Genomic DNA, 13,796 nt, shown 5'->3' with positions numbered 1-13,796 from the left:
TATGTCTACGTACCCTCGTAGACCGAAAGCGGAAGCGTTTAGTAACGCGGTTGATGTAGTCGAACGTCTTCGTGATCAACCGATCAAGTACCGAACGCACGACACCTCCGCGATCTGCACACGTTCAGCTCGGTGATGTCCCTCGTACTCTTGATCCAGCTAAGGCCGAGGGTGAGTTCTGTCAGCACGACGGTGTGTTGATGGTGATGATGAAGATACCGACGCAGGGCTTTGCCTAAGCACTACAACAATATGACCGAGGTGTAAAACTGTGGAGGGGGCACCACACACGGCTAAAGATCAATTTGTGTGTCTATGGGGTGCCTCCCTCCCCCATATATAAAGGAGGGGAGGAGGAGGCTGGCCGTCCCCAAGGGGGGGAATCCTACTCCAAGTAGGAATCGGTCCCCCTTTCCTAGTCCAAGTAGGAGAAGAAGGAAGGAGAGGGAAAGAGGGGTCGCGGCCCCTCCCTTAGTTCTATTCGGACTCCCCTTGGGGGGGCACCTCCTGGCTGCTGCCCTCTCTCTCCCCTAAGGCCCACTAAGGCCCATTACTTCCTCGGAGGGTTCTGGTAACCCCTCCGTAACTCCGGTTTTATCCGAAACTATCCGAAACACTTCCGGTGTCCGAATAACATGGTCCAATATATCAATCTTTATGTCTCAACCATTTGGAGACTCCTCGTCATGTCCGTAATCTCATCCGGGACTCCAAAAAATCTTCGGTACATCAAATCACATAACTCATAATACAGATCGTCATTGAACGTTAAGCGTGCGGACCCTACGGGTTCGAGAACTGTGTAGACATGACCGAGACTCATCTCTTGCCAATAAACAATAGCGGAACCTGGATGCTCTTATTGGTTCCTACATATTCTACGAAGATCTTTATCGGTCAAACCGCATAACAACATGCGTTGTTCCCTTTGTCATCGGTATGTTACTTGCCCGAGATTCGATCATCGGTATCATCATACCTAGTTCAATCTCGTCACCGGCAAGTGATACGTCTCCAATGTATCTACAATTTTTGATTGTTCCATGCTATTATATTATCTATTTTGGATGTTTAATTGGCTTCAATATGCTCTTTTATATTATTTTTGGGACTAACATATTAACCAGAGGCCTAGTGCCAGTTTCTGTTTTTTGCCTATTTTAGTGTTTCGTAGAAAAGGAATACCAAACGGAATGAAACCTTCGCGATGATATTTCTTGGACCAAAAGCAAACCAGGTGACTTGGAGTGGAAGTCTGGAACTCCGTGAGGCGGCCATGAGGCAGGAGGGCGCGCCCAGAGGGGTAGGCGTGCTCCCCACCCTCATGGGCCCCACAAAGATCCACCGACATACTTATTTCGCCTATATATACCCTTATACCCTAGAAACATCAGGGAGAGCCACAAAACCACTTTTCCACAGCTACAACCTTCTGTACCCGTGATATCCCATCTGGGGCCTTTTTCCGGCGATCTGCCGGAGGGGGATTCGATCACGGAGGGCTTCTACATCAACACCATAGCCTCTCCGATGATGTCTGAGTAGTTTACCACAGACCTTCGGGTCCATAGTTATTAGCTAAATGGCTTCTTCTCTCTCTTTGGTTCTCAATACAAAGTTCTCCTCGATGTTCTTGGAGATCTATTCGATGAACACTCTTTTGCGGTGTGTTTGCCGAGATCCGATGAATTGTGGGTTTATGAATTTGATTATCTATGAATATTATTTGCTTCTTTTCTGAATTCTTATATGCATGATTTGTTATCTTTGCAAGTCTCTTCGAATTATCGGTTTAGTTTGGCCTACTAGATTGATCTTTCTTGCAATGGGAGACACTAAAAAAAAAGACACATCCGTGACATTTTGGGCCGAACAATTTTTTTTTCTGTCATACATATGACACTTCTATGACGATAATTGTGACAAAACCCGGTATCATCATAGATGTGGTGGGCTCCTACTTCTATGACAAAAAATCATGACAGAAAATGAGCTTTTCGTCCTGGGCGGGCTGGAGATGCAGCTGCATGACATTCTTTGGGCTGTCCATGACGGAAAAACCGTGGTAGAAGCGAGGGGGAGGAAAATTTCGGGGAGTTCCCGGTTACGGTGGGAGGTCGGGGGCCGAGCGATGCGCGTTTCTCTCGTACACGTATGCGCGTGTGTGCGAGGCGTTGGCTCTAACTAAACCCGAGCGAGGTGTTGGGATCTAACTGAACCCGATCGAGCGATTCCTTCGGTACTGCTGCTAACTGAAGCCGATCGATGGGATGAACAGTGAGCGTTGGGGGGGGGGGGTGGATGAACAGTGAGCGGTGGCGTTGCCTCTGGATGAACAGGACCCCGTGGTGTGGTGGAGGGCTAGATGAACAGTAGACGATGGAGGGGTTCCCGTGGAGGGGTGGATGAACAGGACCCTGTGGTGTGGAGGGCTGGATGAACAGTAGACGGTGGAGGGGTGGTTGAACAGGACCCCGTGGTGTGGAGGGCTGGATGAACAGTAGATGGTGGAGGGGTGCTCGTGGAGGGGTGGTTGAACAGGACCCCATGGTGTGGAGGGCTGGATGAACAGTAGACGATGGAGGGGTGGTTGAACAGTAGCCGGTGGAGTAGCACGCGGTGGAGGCTGGATGAACAGGAGCCCGTGGAGGCTGGAGGAGGTCGACGGTGGAGATGAACAGTATCCCGTGGAGTCCTGTTTTGCGGTACGCCACACCCCTCCCGATGAATAGGACCCCCGTTTCGACCGTAGCGCTCCAACACAAGTCCGTTTCCTCCGTTTTGCGGTACGCCACACCCCTCCCGATCAACAGGACCCCCGTTTCGACCATAGGAGGTCCGTTTCCTTTGTTTTGCGGCAGGCCACACCCCTCCCGATGAACAGGATCCCGTTTTGACCGTGGCCGGTCGAACACAAGGCCGTTTCCTCCGTTCTACGGTATGCCAGGCCTCGTTTCCATCGCCTGTTCCGTCCAAGCCCTCCCGATGAACACGACGCATTCTGTTGCCTCCCCATGAACACGATGCATTCCGTTGCCTCCCCATGAACATGACGATGACGCTGTTTCTCCGTTCCCACCCAGCCATGTACACGAGCCCTGGCCGTACATATGCGCGAGTAGGCGTTCGAGACCCCGCCCGTATGTACACATACGTGGCCGTATTTTATTTCTTGCACCCTGGCCGCTGTACGTACATGTGAATGCTACGTGCGCGCCTCTACTACGACACGTGCGCGCCTCTACTACGACACGTGCGCGCCTCTACATCGACCAGTATGTACGTACATGTTCGCGACTAGAATGACAACGCTACGTACGCTTCGACCAGGTGGGTCCCGACTGTCAGGCAATTCCTTGCCTGCGAAGATGTAGCTGGTCGGTCCCAGCAGTCAGGGGGCGAATCGTTTTTTTGCCCGGACGAACTTCCTTGCGTGCGAAGATGTAGCTAGTGGGTCCCAGCAGTCAGGGGGAAATGTTTTTTTTCACGAAATACAGTGGCCCGTCCGGTGGGTCCCATCTGTCAGGTGGAGGAATCATTATTTTCCGCGTAATAAGGAGGCACTTCCTTGCTGCGGCCGTGGACCCAGCTGTCAGCCTCTCCACGTACATTCCACGTCCGATGGAAGTCATTCCTTGACCATGTTGACCACGCCGCGCCGAGAGCACCAGGGCGGTGGACGACGACGAGGCCTAGGAAGGGGACGACACGGAGGCAGGGAAGACTCGGCAGTTGTTTCCCACGCGGAGGGGAGTACGACTGAACGAGGGTTTACTGGTTCGTCTGCCGTCGCTGGAGAATAACAACAGGTGTGGGTGAGTAGAGAGATGGCTAGGCCAGCGATGGGAGTACGGTCGGGCGGTGAGGCCTACGCGGCAGCACAGCCAACCGCGAGGAGGAGGGAGCAGGCAGTCCCGTCGGCGCTTGTTTGAGCGGCTGGAGCAGGAAGAGCAGAGATTGAAGAAGCACGACGGCCGTTGGATGGACATCCAACAGTCAGTGCTTGTGCGTCAACCTTTTTTTAGGAAAGCCTCAAATCTGTGGAAAACAGCATACATCCCATCTGCCATTATTTCTAATAATTTACAACCCATTTGCTAATTCTTAAGGTTTTTTTTGGGAGCCCATATTCTTTTTTGTTAGCATTACAGCCCATATTGTGGCAACGGTTAAAAAATTATACAAAATTTTGCATATTTCGGTGCGGTCCAAATTGTTTTTAATCCCGAAATTTCGACTCACATTCAAACTGATTTTAAAAATAAATGTATATCAATATAAAATCCAACAAATTCTCCACGCATAAAAATTAATGTAATTTAAAATCTTGAAATGAAAAAAAAGATATTTGAAACTAATTGCCGGTTTGATGTGTTTTAAAAATGTACAACCCATTTCTCATTACTGATGGGCCATTTTCTCGGCCAGCCGAATGAAAGCTCTCCTCGTCTTGAAAGATTTGCAGCCCAACAGGCCTGACAAAACGACTTACTTGGCAAATCACAAAAAACTGGGCTGTGGCCGTGGACCCAGCTGTAAGCCTCTCCACGTACAGTACTCTTCTGATGGAAGTTGTTCCTTGACCACGTTGACCATGCTGCATGGAGAGCACCACGGCGGTGGACGACGACGAGGCCTAGGAAGGGGACGACGCGGCAGTGGAAGCCCGCGCGGAGAGGACTACGAGGGTTCACTGGTTCGGCTGCAGTGTGAGGCTGCCGTCGCCGCAGGGCCTGGCCAGCAGTGGGAATAGTAGGGGGCGGTGAGGCCTCTGTGGCTGCACAGCCGGCCACGGGAGGCAGGAGCATGCGGCACGACCGGCGCTGCTTTGGGCGGCTGGAGCAAGAAGACCAGAGGTTGAAGAAGCACTACGCCCGTTGGATGGACATCGTACGGTCACTTGAGCTAGAATCGTTCATATTGACTAACTTGATAAAGCCCTTCGTCCCCGTCAACTTAGTAGGCCCACAAGTCAGCCTCCCATCAAGGTGGGTCCCAGCTAGCCGGGGGAGTATTCATTTTTTGTGCGTAATAAGGAGGCACTTCCAGTGGGTCCAAGCTGACAGCGGGGGAACGTTTTTTTCACGAAATACGGTGGCCCGTCCGGTGGGTCCCAGCAGTCAGGGGGAAACAAGTTTTTCGCAAAATACTGGTGGCCCGTCCGGTGGGTCCCCGCTGTCAGGTGGAGGAATAATTATTTTCCGTGTAATAAGGAGGCACTTCCTTGCGGCTGTCGTGGACCCAACTGTCAGCCTCTCCACGTACAGTACTCTTCCGATGGAAGTCGGTCATCGACCACGTTGACCACGCCGCGCCGAGAGCACCAGGGCAGTGGACGACGGCGAGGACTAGGAAGGGGACGACTCGGAGCCGGGGAAGACGCAGCAGTGGATGCCCACGCGAAGAGGAGTACGAGGGTTCACTGGTTCGGCTGCGGTGTGAGGTTGTTGTCACCGCAGAATAACAGGGGGTGTGGGTGAGTAGAGGGATGGCCTGGCCAGCGGTGGGAGTAGTAGGGGGCGGTGAGGCCTTCGCGGCATCACAGCCGGCCACGGGAGGCAATAGCACGCGGCACGACCGGCGCTGGTTTGGGCGGCTGGAGCAAGAAGACCAGAGGTTGAAGAAGCACTACGGCCGTTGGATGAACATCGTACAGTAACAGGAGCTAGAATCGTTCATATTGACTAAGTTGACAAAGCCCTCCGTCCCCGTCAACTTGGTAGGCCCACAAGTCAGCCTCCCACTATGCTGGGTTCCAACTGGCAGGGGGAATATTCATTTTTTTGTGCGTAATAAGGAGGCACTTCCTTGCATGCGAAGATAGCTAGTGGGTCCGACATGTCAGCGGGGGGCACTTTATTTCGCGAAATACAGAGGCCCTTCCGGTGGGTCCCAGATGTCAGGTGGAGGAATCATTATTTTGCGTGTAATAAGGAGGCATTTCCTTGTGTGCGACCGTGGACCCAGCTGTCAGTCTCTCCACGCACAGTCTACTTCTGATGGTGTCGTTCGTTGACCATGTTGACCATGCCGCGCCGAGCGCATCCAAGGTGGTGGACGACGGCGAGGCCCCGGACAACAACGAGCCAGAGATGGGAAGACGCGGGAGTAGAGTCGCAGACAAAGAGGTGTATGAGGGTTAACTGGTTCTAGTGCGGTGTGGTTCAGCAGTCGGTAGAGAAGAACAGGAGGTGTGGAGGGGTGGAGGGATGGCCTGGCCAACGGTGGAGTAGCGCTTCATAGTGAAGCGTGCTAAGCAGAGCTGCTAGCAGCAGGAGGCGGGAGGTGGTCCCGGCGGCGCTGGAGGAAGAAGACGAGAGATTGAAGATGGATGCCGGTCGTTGGATGTAAATCCAACGGCTAACATGTCACAATCATTTGTTGACTAAATTGACAACGACTTGCATTGGCTTCGACCTATTGGCCCACATTTCAGCCTCCAGAAATGTGGCACGTATTCAACCCATTTTTTTCAGAATTTTTACAGTCTCTTTTTGCGCAGTAGAATTTACAGTCAATTTGATCTTTTTTTGAATTACAGCCATTAGCTGGGCTGGGTGAACAAATAATGTAGCGTCCATGCGGCCCGTTTATTTTATTTCCTAAAAAATTACAGGCCATTTGCACTTTCTCGAAATACACGATTTTGCAGGGCTGATTCTAATTATAATGTTGGGTTGGGCCAGCAATGTTATCAAAAAATAAAAAGGGGCTGAGCATTTTGTTATAAATATATTTAAATAATAAGTGATATTATTACATTCGTCCTTAAATCTTACCAAGCTTTTGTACACAATCACTAGGATTTTCGTGCCAAAACAATCCAGGATTTTATTTGTTAAGAAATTATTTTTATAAGTTAATAAGATGTGGGATATTGTTTTCTTACATATGTAAGTATCTGTTAAATATATGATGACAATAAAAATAATATATAATAACATATAAAATATATTTTTTAGAAAAACAAGGAGCATGTCCCCGGTTCCATTGCTGAGAACGAAACCACAACATATTCTGATACAGCAGCTCAAAGAGCAGTTCGAAAGCAAAGGTAGAAAAGCTACAAACTAGGGGGGTGGATGAACAAGTTCTCTGAATAACACAAATCACCTGAGCAGTGCCAAAGGCAGAGCGGATAGAGCACTCAAATGACACAAGGAGGGTCCAGCGAAGCCTTCTTGGTCTTCAGCCGAGGGGCCATGTCAGCCTGCAGCGACCAGTAAGCAAGCGGAGACACCGGGCTGAAAGGCGTAGCATGGTGGATGTCCCTCTTTTTCGGCGCCAGGTGCCCATCATCTTCATCAGAGATCTTGAGACGAGCCCACGGGTCCAGCCCCAGAGCAGGTCGAGCCTTGTTCAGCCACAAGTGATCGCCAACGGTTTCTGGAGGGATCTTGTTAGGGTTTCCACGAAGCTCGTCAACTTGTCCTTGTCCGATCCAGAGGAGAGAATCGCCTAGTTCCTCACCATGTTCCTGATCAACCTCAAGACCCGCGGAATGGAAATCCAGGAGGTGTTACTGAAAATCATAACATTTCTATATTTCCAGAGGCACCAAAGGACAGCTGACCTAACAGTGTTTAAAACTGAGCACTTTTTGGTAGCAATCCAGAATCTGATGACAGATTCGAAGGATGAGCCAATCTGACTAGAGAAATATTCCTCAATGTGGGCCCAGAGATGTTTAGCAAGTATACATTCAAAAAATAGGTGAGAACAAGACTCTTGTTCCAAGCAGTAAACACAATCAAGGGGTTTGATGATGTGTCTCTTCCTAAGGTTATCCCTAGTCATCAATTTTTTTTGGAGAGAAGCCAGAGAAATACATGAATTTTAGGGGGAACTCTCAATTTCCAGACAGTAGGGATAAACACGGGTTGAAACCCTCTAAAATTGATAACATGATAGAGGGAACTGGAGGAATACTTCCCCTTATTGTCCAGCTACCAAATCAGGGCATCCGGCTCGGCAGTAAAGGTAATGCTTTTGGCAATTTCCTCCAACTGGAACCATTGTTCCATGAGACTATCACTAAAGTTCCTTCTAAAAGAGAGTTTTAGGCATTGACCGTCCCAAACTTCATTGACACTTTTGTTAATCTCATTGCGGACAGAGTAAATAGGCCAAAATTGGACTGCTAGGGGGATGTGCCAAACCAAGTATCTTTCCAGAACCTGGTTCTGCTCCCATCCCCTATGTTTCATCTGTAGCCAAATTTCACAGCATGCATAATAGATTTCAATCCTTTCCAGAATCTAGAGGTCTTAGGGTTGGAGGAAGGGACAAAAATATTAGGTTTATTTCCTAGCTATTTATGGGCAATAAGAAGCTTCGAGGGTTTCAGGTCTTCCTCATAGAATCTTTCAATCCAAGACCCTAGAAGACAGATGTTAATTTCTTGAAGGTTAGGTATGCCTAGGCCTCCAAAATCTTTTTTCATAGAGACTAGGGCCCAATTAGCAAGGTGTAGCTTCCTATTTCCCTCAAAATCATTCTACGTGTAATGAGACATCTGAGAATTGATGAGGTTCACTGCCCATTTAGGGAACTTGAAGAAGGAGAGGAGATACACTGGAATGCTAGCCAAACAAGCTTGTATGAGGATCAATCTACCTCTATAAGAGAGAAGTTTGCCCCTCCACCCAACAATCCTTTTAATGATTTTATCCAGAAGGGTTGGATATCCTCTCTCCTCAGTTTATCATAGTGGAGAGGGATACCTAGGTACTTAATGGGGAAGTTAACTTTATTACAGACTAGAATAGAGAGGAAGTCATCTAACTCCTGATCATCCATGTTGATAGGGATGAGTTCACTTTTAGAGTAGTTGATTATCATGCCTGAGACTTGTTCAAACCAGGTTAGAACAGTTTACAGATTGCTAGCATGTGTGGAGTCATTGTCTAAGAAAAGGATGGTATCATCTGCATATTGAAGGCAGATGATGCCACCAGGGCAGACCTCAGGACAGAGCCCTGCAATTAGACTATGATCAGCAGCTTTGCTCAGCATTTTAGTAAGAACGTCCACTACTAAATTAAACAAAAGCAGGGAGATGGGGTCATCTTGCCTAAGGCCTTTACCAGCAAGGAAAAAAATCACTTTCATAGTTATTTAACTTGACCCCAACAGACCCCCCATGAGTAAGTTTCTGGATCCAACTCTCCTCTATTAAAGGCTTGGAAAAGATCTAAGAGATCATTTTTCACCAAGTCCCAAAAATGCTGGTAAAACAAGAAGGGAATCCCATCAGGACCAGGAGCCCCATCAGGATAAGAGCTAAAAATGGCTTCCTTCACCTCTGTCTCTGAAAAAGGGGCTTCTAGCAGCTCATTTTCAGCAGGAGAGACTTTTTCAGAAGCAGAGAAAAAAATTGTTTTATAGAGAGAACCCAGAAGGGTTTTCTTTCTTAAACAGGTCTTTGTAGAAGTCACTAGCCACTTGCAGCATCTCATCTACGTCAGTAACAGGGCCATTAGGGCCATCAAGGGAGTGAATGAGGGTTTTCCTCCTCCTCTGGTTATCTACTGCATGGAAGTAAACAGTATTTCTATCACCCTCCTTAATGTTCCTATCTCTAGACCTTTGTTTGGCTTTGATTTCTTCTTGAAGCCAAATTTTCTTGAGCTCTCCATGGACAAAGTTTAATCTATTAGTCTCAGCCTCAGAGAGGTCAGTGGTTTCTGCCTTAATATCTAGAGAATCAAACTCAAAGAGGAGAAGCCTTTTGTATCTTCTAAGATTAGCTTCCTCATTGGAGTTCCACCCTTTGGTAGTTCTTCTAAATCTCCTGATTTTGATCTTCCAATTTTCTAGGGGGCAGCTGCTCCCAGTAGGCTCATTCCAGATTTTCCTGACTAGCTCAGTAAAATCTTCTCTAAGCAACCACCACTTTTCAAATTTAAAACTATTGCTCTTTGGAGTTTGGTTAAGACCAGAGTCACAGAGCAAAGGAGTGTGGTCACTACCACATCTGGGCAGAGCTCTACAACTAGAAAGGGGAAAGAAACTATTTAATTCTGTGTCACAGAAAATTCTGTCAATGGTGGACATAATCTTGGAGCAGCACTTCCAACATATCTAGCAGAACTGTGGGCTTTCCTTCTGACAGGGCAATTCTCAACTTTATGGGTAACCATTTTTACAGATAAAACAACTCTTGGGCTTGACACATTTATCCAAATGATACCCTAGTTCCCCACAGTTGTAGCAGATCACCTCAGAGTATGTCATAAGCCCGAAGCAGGGGCATGAGCAGTTTTCTGGATGTCCTATCTCTTCTTTTGCTGATTCTTGCCTTGAGATTTCCCACTGATCTGAGAGTCAGAACCACCAACAGATTGATCTTGGGCAATTACAGGAGCCTGCCCAGATTGTGCCCCCATTTGGGGCGGAGGTGGGCCGTACCACTGCCCAACCGACGCTCCCCCCATTGTGATAGGGGAAATTCATCGGAGTTCCTTGTTCCTTCTCATCCTCCAGCAAGATGTTGTCTCTCAGGAAGCAGAAATAACCACCAGACAACTCAATTGAAGTAGATTGTAAGCCTAATTTCAATCTTCTGCAGGTTTGGGGGAGAGGTAAGGTAGGGGATTCACCTGCTCCAGCTCCGGTGGCGTGCTGGTGGGCAGGAGTCCAGTCAAGCATTCCCATCTCGCAGCATGGCGTGGATCTCCTGAATTCACTTCTCCTTTCGCCCATCGAACGAACGCAATCGGCGGCTCACTGGGGTGGGGCATCCTGTGCTTCTCTGAGAAATCTCCTTCAAAGTAGATCCGCAGGGCTAGATTCAGCAGCTCCCAATCCACATGATCCTTGCACATCCGAGCATACCTGCGCGAGTGAGAGAACAGAGTCGAGCGGTTGGAGCATCCGCGGGAAGGCTTTGTATACATGTGGGAGATGCATCTTGTACATCTGCCTGTCATCCAGCCATTCCCCCGTGGATATGGCCGGCGACTCCATTGGGCGCGCGAGCGGACTTGCTGAGGGGGGCAGGCGCGCCCGGAGTTAGGAGGCGGGGGGTGGCGGCAAGATCTATTTGCCAATTACTCCCTCCTTTTCGGTTTATAGGGCTCAATTCAAAAATCTCACCAACCAAGGTAGATGATGAATGGTGGAATACTTTTTGTAGTTTGCAAAAGCACCTAATTAATGCACTTGTTTTCCTCAAAAAATTATGTTTATCAATGCATAAATTGCAATGCATGCATGCATAAAGTACATGCATTGGTCAATTTTCTCTTAATACTTGCATGCAATGATTTAATGCACCTTGGAATCTGAACATGTGATGGAAGACAACCAAATTGAGCCTTATAAAATGGAAAAACTAAAATTTTGAGATAATCCCTATAAACCGAAAAGGGGGGAGTATGTGAACTAAACAGTCAACATATAAAATAATTTAAATATATATAATATAGTTAGAAGGGAAACATAAGTGGGAAAATTTTGTTTTTGCCACTCTAGATTTTGCCAATTTTCCTTATGCCACTCTAGATTTTGACATTTCACTTTTGCCACTCTTAGCTTTTGACAATTATCACAATTGCCATTTTGTGGCAAAATCAACATAATTTTATTTCATTTTTGCCACTCTTAGCTTTTGACAATTATCACAATTGCCACTCTAAATTTTTTGCTTTTGCCAGGAGAATGGCAATTGTGATAATTGTCAAAAGCTAAGAGTGGCAAAAGTGAAATGTCAAAATCTAGAGTGGCATAAGGAAAATTGGCAAAATCTAGAGTGGCAAAAACAAAATTTTCCCAACATAAGTTGGACCTGGCGTTCCTATTCTTATATAGAAAAATAGAACAGACCTCTGCGTTTTCTTCGAAAAAATACATAAATTGGGCTGCCAAAAATAAAACCTCGGATGGGAGGTCCATAGGCCGATCGATACATGACGGCCCTAAGAAAATACAAACAGGCCTATGGACCTCCCATCCGAGGTCGTGGGCTGCGCATGTTAAAAATGAAAGCCTAGACGGGGAAGCCCAAAACCACGTCCAACACTTGCCAAAACTTCGTCCCTCGTTTTCTCCGTGTTTCGCACACTCGACATTTTGTGGGCATTTTGACTGTGCATCATATGAAGATGTGCTATGCATGAATGTTGATCAACATGATGTTAACTGGCTGGTAGTTCCATTTTCGACCATGAATAAAACTTCCAACATGATGTTAACCCTGTTTGAAAAGGCCGTCTTAATATAAATGCTCTGCCTCTGAAAGTTGCAGTTTCTTATCAGAAACTGAACTTGCAGTTTCTTATCTGAAACTGAAACTTTCAGTTTCTTCTCTAAGAATCACATTGTCTGCACTTTTATACTCATATGAAACTACATTTTTTTAAGTGCTAAAAATAGATCTCTAGAATTCATAAAATACTTTATATGCTCAATACTGCAAATCTGAAATTCAAAAGACATTCATATCTGAAAGTACTCTCAACATAGACAACACAAAACACAATTCAGAACCTGCAAATACTGACAACCCTAAGCTCCTCCTGACAATTCACAACCTGCCCGACTATTGGGCTGGGGGGGGGGCAGCCCCCTCCTATTCCTCGGTGGTAGACAGCCGCCCCATGAGACGATGTGAACGGCGAGGGAGACGATGGCGGGGAAGCGTCGTTGGGCCAACTGCTTTTCTCCTCTTGCAGTTGGGTTCGGTCGACGAAGACTCCACCGACTCGCTCTGGCAGGACACTGTAACATCCCAAATTTACAATTTGAAATGTTATACACTAGATCATCATTGCATATCATATTTTATTGCATTTTGGTTGATCCTAGAAATTCTACACAACTCAAGGACCCTCGGAGAGAGTTGGGGATTTCGTTATTTTCATATTTGAGTTTTCTCAAATTTTGAAAATAAGATCATTTGATTTTATTTATTTTATCTTCAATTATTTATATCACAAAAATATGAGAGAGGGAATAAAATGACTTTCCCAAAATAAAGAAATATTGAGGATTTAATAATAAAATCAAATGAGATTTTATTTTGGATTTATTTGCTATTTTATTTGAATTTAGGAAAATGCGCGTTTTTCAAAGTTGCATTTAGGCCCCAAATAAATGTTCATCCTATGCGGCTTGATTTTAGAAGCCGGGGAAAATTTATTTCGGGATTTTTGGAGTCCGTTTAGTATTCCTTTTGTTTTTTTCTGAGCGTAATTATTAAAAAAAATCCGAACCGACCTTGGGCCGTGTCCGGCTAGGACTCCACCTGGCCAGGGGCTTTATATAGCGCCACTCGGGCTGCCCCAGCCCATAGCCGCCGCCCCAAACCCTAGCCGCCCGCGCCGCCCGCCCTAGCCGCCGCCCTAGCCGCCGCCCCACCGCCCTAGCCGCCGGCCCGCCGCCCTAGCCGCCGCCTCGCCGCCTCCGCCGCCCCGCCGCCGACGAGGTTGACCCTCCGCCGTTTTTTTAGAAAACCGTTGGTTTTCACCAGTTTTTTTAGTTTTTTATTCGATTTTTTAGATAGATCGTTTTTCTCGGTTTAGTTATTTAGCGAGCGTTCGCTGGTTCGTTCGTTTTAACGAACGCGTTCATCGTTTAGATCCAGATAACGAATGTTCGTTCGTTAATCTGTTCATCGTTTTTATTTTTCTCGGATTAAATCCGTGATTTTTTTGATCGTGATTTCTGATCCGATTTTCGTTAGTATAACTTTTCGCTTGTTTATCGGAATCAGGCGATTCAAGCGCCTGGAGTTTTTTCTCGAAACCCTCTTTCCGTTTAACCAACTCAAACAAGTTTTTGCCTCTGTAAAATTT

This window comes from Triticum urartu, chromosome 3 (genome assembly GCF_003073215.2).
Source record: "Triticum urartu cultivar G1812 chromosome 3, Tu2.1, whole genome shotgun sequence".
In the NCBI taxonomy this organism is placed as follows: Eukaryota; Viridiplantae; Streptophyta; class Magnoliopsida; order Poales; family Poaceae; genus Triticum; species Triticum urartu.
The sequence above is the reverse complement of the archived record's forward strand: the minus strand, read 5'-3'. Positions refer to the sequence as shown.